Consider the following 12,904-nt stretch of genomic DNA (forward strand, 5'->3'; position numbering starts at 1 on the left):
GTAGCTCAACCTAATTAAAAAAGTTGGAAAAATTAGCCGCGTTGATTATACAGTTTTAATACTTACTTACATGTTTGTTTATCCAATTCACTACTGGATTTTAGTATAATTATGTAAAATAATAAAGTTATTATAATGAAAATATAAGTATGTATTAAGCAAATAAAATAAAATTATACTTAATTATATTTTTCATTATACATGAAAAACAAGATCTTAAGACAATATTACTTGATGAATAGTAGATAAAATAAATTTATATAATATACTAATGAAAAAGCAATCTGTGACACGTGTACACACTACAACAAAAAAATGACTTTTTCTAATCTTATTAGGTTCTGTTTATAATAAAGATCTTTTGAATATTTGTTAGCCTATAATAAAAGATTTTTCTATGTACAATTAATATTATTGGTATTCAAATAATAATACCGTATATACTTAATTTTTTACCTTAAACTAATTAAGATACATATTAAATTTTAATTATTATTAGATAACACATTAATCATATCGATGAAAAAATTAATCTCATTGACGTATCGTTCATAAGTTATCAAAAAATATATTATCTTAATAAATTAAGACAATAAAATATTATCAAGACAATATTTGGTAATAAACTATTCATAGATAATCCATTCGGATTATTTTCTATTATTTTAATGAATATTTTAATTTAAATTATCAATTGAATGATCATTTGATGGATGATCATTTTTTAAACTTATTTTTAATATTATCATCATCAATTAATATTGTTTCAATATTAAATCGCACTTACTCTAAATATTGAGTTTTTATTAATATGTGATTATCCTATTGTTGACAAAATATAAAAAAACAAAACAAGCATATAAAATGGTAATATGTTTTAATAATCTAACTATAATTAATTTGAATCTTACTAAATTTTTTAATTGTTTTCAAATTAAATTAATTTATCGTTTATTACAATTTATAAATTTTATGATAATTTAAGTATATATAATATTAATAAGATTTTTTTGAAAAATATTTATAAATCGTGTCTGACACGAGAATCTATCCAGTTATAGAAATTAAAAAACAACAAATTAGTAGATGAATAAGCTTTTAAGCTTTTCCTTTTTTTCTTTATTATTGCTACTATATAGCTAATATAAAACCAATGTATTCTATTTGTAATAAAGATTTGATTTTCATCATTTATAAGATTTTTAGTTTTCCCTTTTATTTTGCCCATAAAAATTAATTATTATCCCTTTGAATAAAGAAAAATCTACAAAAGAAACTACTTTTTAATTATTTGTTATTGAAATTTATCAAAAACTATTTATTTATTTTTGATATACTATATTTTCTTATCAATGGGTCAAAGATTTAAAAATTATGTCATTATTCCAAAATAAGGAAAAAAATACTTGAATGCATAAATAGATAATTTACAACATAGATAAAATTGTGTAATGTTACAATTTAAAAATGTAAGTTTTAAATTTAAAAGCTATTTACTTTTACATAAAACTATTTATTGCGCAGTACCTAATTTAAATAAAAAAGATAATACCACCCACTAATTTTGGAACTAGTAGTAGACAAAGACTACGACCCACCTTTAAAATCAATAGAAAGTAAATTATCTAAATTGTTTTTTCCTCATAATATTAACTCAATGTTTAAGTCACAGTACTCGCTAATATCATTGCTCAATTTAATTAAACTGCTTATATACTCTTGAATCTTTAACTATTTTCCACCCATTTACCTAAAAACCTATCTTTAATGTTGATATGTTTAGTGTTAGCCCTGTTATATGAAAATACTATAAAATTAGAAAAACAAGATGAAATGTGGGCCGATTTGTTTAATGTATATAAGACTCTGTGATGTGTTAGGAACACTGTCTTAGAAGCAAAATTCGCCCCGACTATGGTGCAATCGGAATTGGCGTTGCCCCCCAAGATTTAACACAGCGATCTCTCTTAATGTGCACTCAAAAAGAGAGATTAGGAACTCACAATATGCTCAGAACAATTTTTAGGAAAACAGAAGATTATAGAAAGGAAGAAGAAGAAAGGGTTTTTCTGTGTGTTTGAAAAGCCACGAAAACCAGCAATTTAAAGAAAAAGAATTTGTAACTGCTGAAGAAAATCAAGCCACGAATTAAAGTCATGGAGGAAATCAAGCAGCAGTTACAAGACGAAGTCAAAAAAAGACGTTGTAGGCTTCGTAACTGATCGATCTCATAAAACTGGAACATCAGTTACAACTCGGCCCAAAAAGTGACCACACTGTGCACGTGTCACGATTCGAGCCGGCCGACCGGACGGCAGCGGCGCGCGGGGAAGCCCCTTTCTAGCCCACAACAAAGAGGAAAACATTTCAAATATCAAAGTATAAACACACACTTATAAATTAAGCAAAACTTACTTCTCCCACCAATGTGGGACAAAATCCCTTTCTTCCAATATATAAAACAAGTAAAGCATTCCCACCAATGTGGGACAAAGAGTTTTCCTTCACAAGAACTCCTTAGCATTATTTCCAACAAGCCCTTCTTTATCTAAACTCTAAAGTTCTCTAAAAACCTATCTACTTATGTACTGTGCTACTAAATGAAAACTACTTAGTACAAAAAGGCTAAAGACATATATATATATATATATATATATATATATATATATATATATATATATATATATATATATATATATATATATATATATATATATATATATATATATATATATAAAGACATATTACCACATAAGCATTCTTATGTATTGAGGCACATTTAAATTAAGATAGATTTTTAGACACATGATCTTAATTATTTTCTAGATTGTTCTTATCTCATATATAAATAAAGGCTTTGCCAAAGGAAATAACACATTCTTCTTTTCTCTTCTTCATCAAAACTTTACATGGTATCAGAGCTAATCTCTCATTTTTATCTCTCTCATTTTTATCTCTCTCATTCTCATTCTTCAGGCTAAACTTTACAGTTCTCTTTCTCTTTCTCTTTCACTCAACCGCAAAGGAGTTCTGCAAAGCATAAAACTTTTTGACATAAAATACATATTCCATCAATGAGAAAACAAAAAACTTTTTTCACCACTTCTTAAATACGATTATATGTAGAATTAGAAAAAAATAAAAAATTTAAAGCATATTAAAATATAACAAAATGAGTTTCTAATTATAGAGCATAAAATTTTATGACCAATAGTATATTTATATATATTTTTTTAATATATGTATAAATAAAAAAAATCCTATTTAAAAAATAAAAAAAAGTTATTTGGACATGTGTCAAGTTCTTATATATTGGGTGAACAAAGACGTTTTCTAAAAATTTCCCATTCAAGTAAATTTTTTTTTTTTTTTTTTTGAAATATTTGGGAGATTTTTTGTGGGTTTTGGAATACACTTTTGACCAAAAAAAAAAAAACTTTTCACTCAAAACAAAAAATTCCCGTCATTGAAATAGCTCTTATATTTCCCAAAATTCCAAATTTCTATGTTCATCTTCATCTAGCCATTTCATCTATTCTTTCTTGTAGCTCTTGAATTGTGGAGTATGATTTTTTAGAGTGGCCGACTAAGCTAGCAGGATATGGCCAAAGAACACTGTATGTGCTTGCAAGATTTAATTTCTAACGTGAATTCAGCTCAGAATATCACGTGAAATCATTTGGACATTGACATACCAAATGGAGACAAACGCCAAAACGCGTGGCTTTGACTTGTTTCGCTATGTAGTGACTAATCTACACTCTACAGTTAGGCATGGCCACGGTCCGGGTTGGTCCGGTTCCGTTCCGGTTCCATCCGGTTCCGGTTCCACCCGGTTCCGGTTCCATTTGGAACCTGTCGCGAACGGTTCCGATTCCGGTTCCGGTTCCGGGCGGTTCCAAACGGTTCCTTGGCGGTTCATGAGGCGGTTCCGGCGGTTCCAACTCACGGGACGGGCGGGTCGGACCATCGGTTCCATTTTAATTTTTTCTTTAAATTTTTGTATAATAAAAAAATACTATAATATCGCGGACGTACCTTTGATGATTACTTGATTATTAGCGAAATTCATTGCATGTCAAGTTGTCATCGTTATTGAAATATTTACTAAAAAGAATGGAAAAAAATAAATTAATAAGAAACGAATCAATGATAATGTCGATAAAGATGATCAATAAAAAAAGAGGGAGAAAATGGACTTGAACCTAGTACCCAAATGAATACTAAGCTGCCTACGTATCCCGAAGGAATCAAAGCCCACGTAGTTCTTTGTCATACCTTTTATTTATAGTTGTTGAGTGTTGATTCATCGTTGTCGCTTGTCGGATTGATCCTATTCGTCTTCGTCATCATCATGTGGTTGATTAGATGCTTCCGCTGACTCTCCTCCTGACGATGATGAAGTTGTATCCATCATCATCCATGGATCATCATCGTCGTCTTGATCATCATCGTTCCTTAGTCCTTGTGTTCGAATCTCAGCTTGATCCCAATCTTTCTTGCAAACACATATTTGAATACTATGTGGAGCAAGACGAGATCGCTTTTCATCCAAAACTCTTCTACCTGCACTAAAAGCAGACTCCGACGCAATAGTTGACGCGGGAATTGCAAGGACATCCTTTGCAATTCTCGATAAAATGGGAAATTTAACAGATTTTTCTTTCCACCACTCCAAAATATTATAGACACTTGGGTCTATTTCAAAGTGGTGTTTAAGATAACTATCTAGTTCTAAATATGTGGTCGAGGAAGAAGAAGATCCTACAAAACTATCATCTTGAGTCATTATGTTAGCTATTACTGAATTATAGAAAGTGGGACGAGCCGAAACGCTAGCACGCCTAGACATATCGCGTTTCGGGTTATATACACTAGCGTAAAAATCATACAGTTCAGCTAAATATTTTTTACATGTTCCTACATAATATTGTACATCAGAAGACGGGCGATCTAACGATTGATAATAAAATCCTATTACTTTAGTTAGGACCTCAGTTTTAAAACGTGGGTCCAAAATGGTTGCGATTCCATAAATATAAGGAAAATCGGTAAAATATGATTTCCATTTTTCCATCATATCTGCAAGAATCGGCCTTAATTGTGGGTTAGTATCTTCATGTGTATGTTTAAGTAGATGATAAAAAATAGTAATACATTCACTTATTACTAAGTGAACGTTCGGTTCATAAACATAAGAAAAAATCTTAGTCGCGTGGTCATACGCTTCTAATATGTTATGTACACCTATTGCTAATTCCCAAGTTGCATCAGCTATGAAACTATCTGTATACTCACTATATATTTGTGTTATTACTGGGCGATAAGCAATCGCCTTTCTTAATAAATCGTTGGTTGAGCCCCAACGTGTAGGAGTATCTAATGACCAATACACTTTTTTAAGTTGGTATTGGTCACATAATTGTTTATATCTTCTTTTTATCTTTCCGGTCCTAAGCCATTTCACTATATCCCTAATTGGTTCTAATAATTCACTTAATTGTTTTATGCCTACTTGACAAGATAAGTTAACTATATGCGCACAACAACGTATGTGTAATAAGCTACCCCCAAGGATTAAACTAAAGGCAGGTTCGTTAAACAAAAGTTCTATACATTTAATGTTTGCGGTTGCATTATCAGTTGAACAACAAAATATTTTATCTAATAAGTTCCATTCTCTACATATCTCTACTAATCTATATTTTATGTTTTCACCGGTATGTCTTTCTGGCATTGTCTCAAAAGCAATTATTCTTTTTTGAATAATCCAATTTCGATCTATCCAGTGTGCTGTTACACACATATAAGGTTCTAAATGTGGGGGAGCAGACCAAATGTCAGTTGTTATGCTAACCCTACCATTAAACGATTTAAACATTTCAACTAATTCATAGCGCATTGATTCGTATAATTTAATTGTGCGTCTTTTAAGAGTGCTCCTAGGGATTGCTCTATATTGTGGTTGCAATTGTTGTCTAGTGAGACGCTCGTATGCCCTACTTTCACCGTGGTTAAAAGGCAATTCATCACAAATTACATACCTAGAAAATTCATCAATCATGTCATTACGATTATATCTAAAAGGCATACCTGTGTTGGGAATGTCCCATTGTGTCTGTCGGCTTCCACTTGTGGTCCCGCTGCCGCTTGCTGCATGAGTTTCTTTTGTGATTCCATGCTTCTTTGCCAAATGTTTGTTAAAAGATCCCGTTCCACCACCTAACACGTATTCACAAAACACAGTAAATAAATGTTTATAAAATATGAATATATAATGTATGAATGTATTATGTATGTATAAAAAACTTAAAAAGTATTTACCTCTGGTGAAACTGTATGAAACTAAGGGCTTTACTCCTTGACTTTCACAAATTTGACAAGTGCATAAGAAAATATCTGGATTCTCGGTTGGTTCTTTTGTGAAATACGACCACACATGTGAAACAGCTCTACCACTAGGAGGTGGCATTGCCGGAAAAGGTTGTCTTACTGGTTCATCTTCATCTAAATAAATAATTTAAAATTATAAAACTAAAATTAAATAAATAAATAATTTAAAGTTTAATTAATTTGAAGAATAAAATTATAAAACTAACCGATAGTTTGAAAATTGACTCGTTTACCACGAGCTTGTCTTTGTTGTTGTTGTTCTCCTTGTTCTTCATGTGATCTTGTTGATGACTGTCGAGATATATTTATCCCAATTGGGGTCGTTGGTTCCTCTTCTTGTTCTTCTTCTTCATCAATTAGTATTTCTCTTTCCATTTCTTCTGCATAATTATGTAGCTCCGGGTCGTACCCTTCCGGATAATTATGTTCATAATTATAATTACTAATGGAGGGTGTTGTTGATACCGACGGAGTAGAAGTGGCCTTTCTTTTGGACGAACTGGAACCTCCCAATGATTTTGCCACTTTAGTAACTTTTTTGTGGCTTTTTTCAAAAATGAAGACATGATTGATAATATTGAAGTAATAATAGAAATATAGAATTAAGAAATAAATAAATAATTAATTATGTAACTAACTAAATTAAGATATAATTAAAAGACTAATTATTTAATTAAGAGAATAATTGCGTAATTAAAGAATTAAGTAGAGAGAGTAGGAGAAGAGATGAGTTGTGAATGAAAATGATTGAAAGTGATGAGTATATATAGAGTATATCCCAACGGCTATAAACGGTAACAAACGGCTAGTTTTTTGGCGAACCGGTTCCATGGAACCGGTGGGCCGGTTCAACCGGACCGGTCCCGGTTCCGGTTCCACGGAACCGTTGAGCCGGTTCAACCGGACCGGTTCCGGTTCCAGAACCGGTTCCATGGAACCGTTGGACCGGTTCTCCCGGACCGGTTCCGGTTCCAAACCGCGGGTTTTTTTTACCCGGTTCACGACGGTTTTTTCCGGCGGTTTCACGGTTTCGCGGTTCGGGGCGGTTCGGAACCTGTCGCAAACGGTTCCGGTTCCAAGCGGTTCGGGACCGGTTCGGTTCCGGGTAATCCGCCCCGTGGCCATGCCTATCTACAGTCTACACTACAGTATTCTCCGGTCTTCCTATTCTATGAATAAGTTTAATATGGACTTATTAATTTTAAATTGTCTTTTTACTAGCCTTTTCCTTCGTATAATCTTATTCTACTCCACTAACATACGGCATGTTTCTATTGATCAAGTCTACTTAAATATTTAAAGGAAATAAAAATTAAATTATATAAGTAAAGGTGAAGTGAAAAAGGGATAAAGGATAAAAGATATAATAATAGAAGAAAAAAAAAAATAAGAGACCTTATTTTGGGGGGAATAAGAGGAATATTTTTCCTCTATTCCACTAGGATAAATATTTACTCCAAAATGAAAAAACTAATACTTTTGATTCTTCTTCAACATTAATTTACAACCATTTCTTATTTTTGACAACAATAATATTTTCTTAGTTTTCTACTCGAACAACTTTGATTTATTAATTGACTTTTATTTTCCCTATAAATATTTAAACTCCATACAAACATGACCTAAAAGTAACTTATACATAAATATAACTCTCTCTGGTCCACTCAATTTGTATCGATTTTTATTTTGTTTTTCACTCATTTTGCATTATTTTTATATTTGAAAATGAACTCCATCATCTTTTTTAATCTCAATTATTCTTTTAAACTATCTGTTAATATTATCTGCACAACTTATTTTTCCATCATTTAAAAAAAAAAAAATTTCTCTGATTCAATCTCATTGGATGAGGGACTACTATTGGAGATCCTTAATTGATTTTGTCTTCCAAAAACATGATAGTAATGCCTTAAATTTTTTATGTGGTATAGTAATTAAGTGATATTACAATTATTGTGGATGTCAATTTATATTGTTTTAGATAGATAGAAACGGGTCCAAAGCTCCAACTTTTCTATCAAACTTGTATCAAAACCCAAACTAGTGGGAAGTGATTGAAGATCACAGCTTATTTTAGAAACGTTCAATACTAAATTCAATTAAATAAAATTGAATAAATATCAAAAGTGAAATATGAGGTCAAAAATAATTAACGTGCTGGTGCGAATCATATTGAATTGAATCTCTTAAAAAGTTCATAAGGTCATCCCTTAGGAAACTAAAACATATATTTCATTCTTTAAAAGTCCTTTGTGTTTAGAAATATATCTCTACAAAAGTCTAGTTATTTATTTATTTATTTTTAAATGGTCTACAAAGGGTTATATCTTATTAGTGTTTCTTCATATTTAAAATGTTTTTAAATTCTTTTTCTGTATTCTTATAAGGGCTATTTTCATTTATTTATATTTACTAAACTCACTTGAATTTAGGGTCATATGAGATAAGGTCAAATTAGAGTGCGTCTTAAGCCTTAACTTATTTTTTCATATGGAGAAAAATAAGTTTTAATAGATTGATGTAGATGCTATTCCCATGGATTTGTGTCTAAAAATGCTAATAAAAAATATTTTTAGCAGATAATAAGCTACTTATAGCTTATTTGAAAATTGATACTACATATAATGTGAAAAACATCAAACCTATATTGCCGTTTAAAAACCCTAGCCTCCCAGGCTCCCACTCTTCTCTCTCCCTATTTTTTCTCTCATAAAACCCAAGCCTATCGATTGTTAACTTTGGGGCTACTATCAATCTTATGGTTGATGGTAAACCTCTAATTTCATTATTTTTGCCGATCTCATTTTTAGTAATAAATAAATTATTCTATTTATTTATTGGATTTCATTTACATATATATTGGGTTTTAAAGTTCCTCATTGTGAGAGTTTGAATCTTGTTATCAATTCGATGGTAAAAAAATATATGGTGCTATTACGAGTGTCAGTTCTGCTAATATATTCAATAGTATTAAACTTATCTCTATTTCAAAGTCATACCAAATCTAAAGGAAAGACTTTAATATATGTTAGATCTATTTTATAATGATCATGACTTTTTCTACGTAGAAATTTATTTGATTAAAATTGTTTTATATTTAATCAATTGTTATTCTGTTGTAGATGACGTATGATATTTTATTAATAAATTATTAGGATTCTTTAAAAAATATTATAATGGGAATTATTTTTATATATCAGTCTCATCCATTACCACCTTTTCAATACTCTAATAATTTATTTTCTTTATAAAATTCATTCTCAATTATTTTTATTTGAGAAAGTGATATTATGTGGTCATGGAAAATTGTGAAGATAAAACATACTTCCTCCGTTACAAAATACTTGTAACATTTGTTTTTTTACGCAGTCCAATGCATTAATTCAATCTTTAATATCTATAATTATGTATGATAAAAAATTATAAAAATTTGATATCAGTAATATTTGCATCGAGACAAATTGAATAAGACCCCACTTGATTATGTTTCAACTTATAAATTACAAAATAATCACAAATTAAGAAAAATAAGTGAATAATATAAATATTTTCAATGTTGCAAATAAATTTTAACCGAACAAGTATTTACAAATTACAATCACATATTATTACAATGGGGATGAGTCTGCACATTCCATCAAAAGTTCAAAACTGACAAGGAAAACTCACTCATTACCAATATTTAAAAAATAAAAAAAAAACTAAATAGGGACTATAGAATTTAGTCAGCAATTATTAATCCTTTGAAATTAAAACGGATAATGTAGTGGTTTATATGGAGGACATTTCATCAAAGAGGAATTCTAAGGTAGAATTGTGATTACTTCTATTTGTTGGATCGTAGTCAATATCTTGACCTGTTTTGCTATACGGGATCGAATGTTGGCCCGTAAAGAAGATTTTCGAACATAAAATGAAAGTTACTGAAATGAGTATGCTGAGGTGGATGTGTGGGCACACTTTGATGGATAGAATTAGGAACCAAGAATTTAGGGACAAACTAGGGGTAGCCCCTATACTGAAAAAATGCGAGAGAATAGATTGAGGTGGTTTGGTCATGTGTAGAGGAACACTTTCGACGCCTCTGTGGGGGTAGAAAGCATTATAGTAGATGGTAAGAGTAGTCGAGGTAGACCAAAGAGAACTTGGAACGAGCAAATAAGAGTAGACTTGCAGGAATTAAACCTCTTTGCGGACTTGACTAGGGATAGGAGCAGTTGGAGACGTCATATCCACGTCTTAGATTACTGATGTCCGGCCTTTGACCTCTTAGTGTCCTCAACCCCTTGCCCTTACTGTTTCCTTTCTATTTAGTTCTTTGTTTTCTTTTGTAGTGGTCCTTCTATCTATAGCCTTTTAAGTTGTCTTGCTTGTATTTTTCATGTCTCTTTATCTTCTCGAGTCGGGGGACTCTTTTAGCTGCGCTCTCCTTTATGGGTTTGAGTTGCCGCCGTCCTTCCCTCCCCAAACCCTGGCCTTAGCTTTCTAAGAGCGGAATATACTGGATAGGATAATGATAATGACTCTTCTAATTTCTCTTCAAATTTTTCAAGGTGTTATAAAATAAAAAAATAAAAAAAAAGTGCGAAAGTTAGGAGGTAGGGTCAAAAATGGAGGAATATTGCAGTTTTAAGGTATACTATTAGTGAACATAACAATTTAGCAAATAATGAGAATAAATATAAAAGAAATAAATGGCAAACAATAAAACCAAATTTAATGCGGTTTACAAACTTGGCTACACATCTTCCTTGGCTAGTGTTTTCTATTCTTGCATTCCACGGATGAAGGAGCTAAGCTCAAACAATTATCAATGACAGAATTACATAATTAGATATAATGTGAGTTCGAGAATTGAAGACTAATGATAGTATGAAGCTCAAGCCTTGAGTTTGGCTTAAAATACAACACACACACTAAGACTAGTATTTATAGGCAAAACAAACATGAGGGGACAACAATTTCAAAATAGAGTGCATGGCTTTTAGTCTATATGCAGCTCGTTCGAGCACTAAGTCACTCCTTCAAGTAGCTTGAGGCAACACCTTTATCAAAGCTTTACCACAACAAAATTCTTAGGCACTCAATTCATGCTTGATTAACTTTCAATATTTTATTGGCAAAAGCGTTTGTGGCTCAGTGGATAAAGCATCTGCATGTTGAGTAGAAGGTTTGGGGTTCGATCCCTACTATACGCAAGTATCAGCTTAGGGCATCCTCTTTACTGAGGGAACATGTATGGTTTGTCCGCATCTTTCAGGAAAACAACCCTCTCCGGACCTTGCATTGTGCCGGATATTGGAAGTATCCTTTACCTTTATCGGCAAAATAGTCATACACAATGCCATCGACAAAAAAATATACATTTATATAGTCAAAGAATTGTTTAACAATAATGGTTTGTTTAAAACATAGTTTTATCCACAATCTTATCATAAGAACATCTCATGTTTAAAATTTTGAATAAAAAAGTCCAAAATAAAATTTAACTAAAACCACATTTCAGCTTAAAAAAATGAATTCAAACATATTGTTTCCAAACAATTCACCACACACAACTTGCAAAGTGATCAAATAGTGTGGTAAAAGTATTTATGTTGTTGAGTTGATGCACCTCTTATCTAATCTAAATCTAAAAGTAGTAAATATATACAAACCAGTGATGACTAAATTGAATATTACCTCAATCATAAATGGACTCCAACTATTAATTTCGTTCCTCAACCATATAAATCTGCTTGCATGCAATTACCATTAAATGCAAATCTGCAATGAATATCAATGTTGAAGTATATATGCATACAATATTGATACATGAAAATATGATAATGCTAGTACACTATGAATATGGGATGGCCAACTACTGAATCTGATTTTGTTTCAGTTGGATTAAATATCACTTTTAAACTAAAGATCCAGATTTAATTTTTCAATAAACGTTGTAAATTTGTAATAGTGTAAAATCTTAATCGAACCTGATTAAGTTTGGCGCGCGTAATATTATTAATAGACTAGCGTCTTCCATTTTCCACAAAAGTAGCATATAAAATATTAATTCATAGAAACCATTGCATTATTTAATTTATGGATGAATTATGTTTGATTGCAAGCATACATAATTCAGTTTACTTAGTATTCAATTTCTATCCAATATTGTTAGTAAAGATACAATTAAAGAACCTTGAAAAGCATTAAAAAAAAATAACAAAAAAAGAAATTAATGAAAAATCATACATCAAATTTGAAATTAAATGATACATAAAAGCAATTGTAAAGTGTACCCGCTAGCATTCTACAATGCAAAAGCTGAAGTTGCATTAAATTGTGATTACAAAGGGTAATGGCTTAGAAAGTTTCATTCTCATTATGTCTATTGCCTTTGGCATGAAAAGGTTACCAATACCAACAATAAATATATCAAACGCAATCCAATAGTCCAATTCGAAGAATACCAAGTGAAGCATTCCATGATAGGAGTACAAAACAACATTACCATCACTATTAATCACTT

This window comes from Amaranthus tricolor, chromosome 13 (assembly GCF_026212465.1).
Source record: "Amaranthus tricolor cultivar Red isolate AtriRed21 chromosome 13, ASM2621246v1, whole genome shotgun sequence".
Classification (NCBI taxonomy): domain Eukaryota; kingdom Viridiplantae; phylum Streptophyta; class Magnoliopsida; order Caryophyllales; family Amaranthaceae; genus Amaranthus; species Amaranthus tricolor.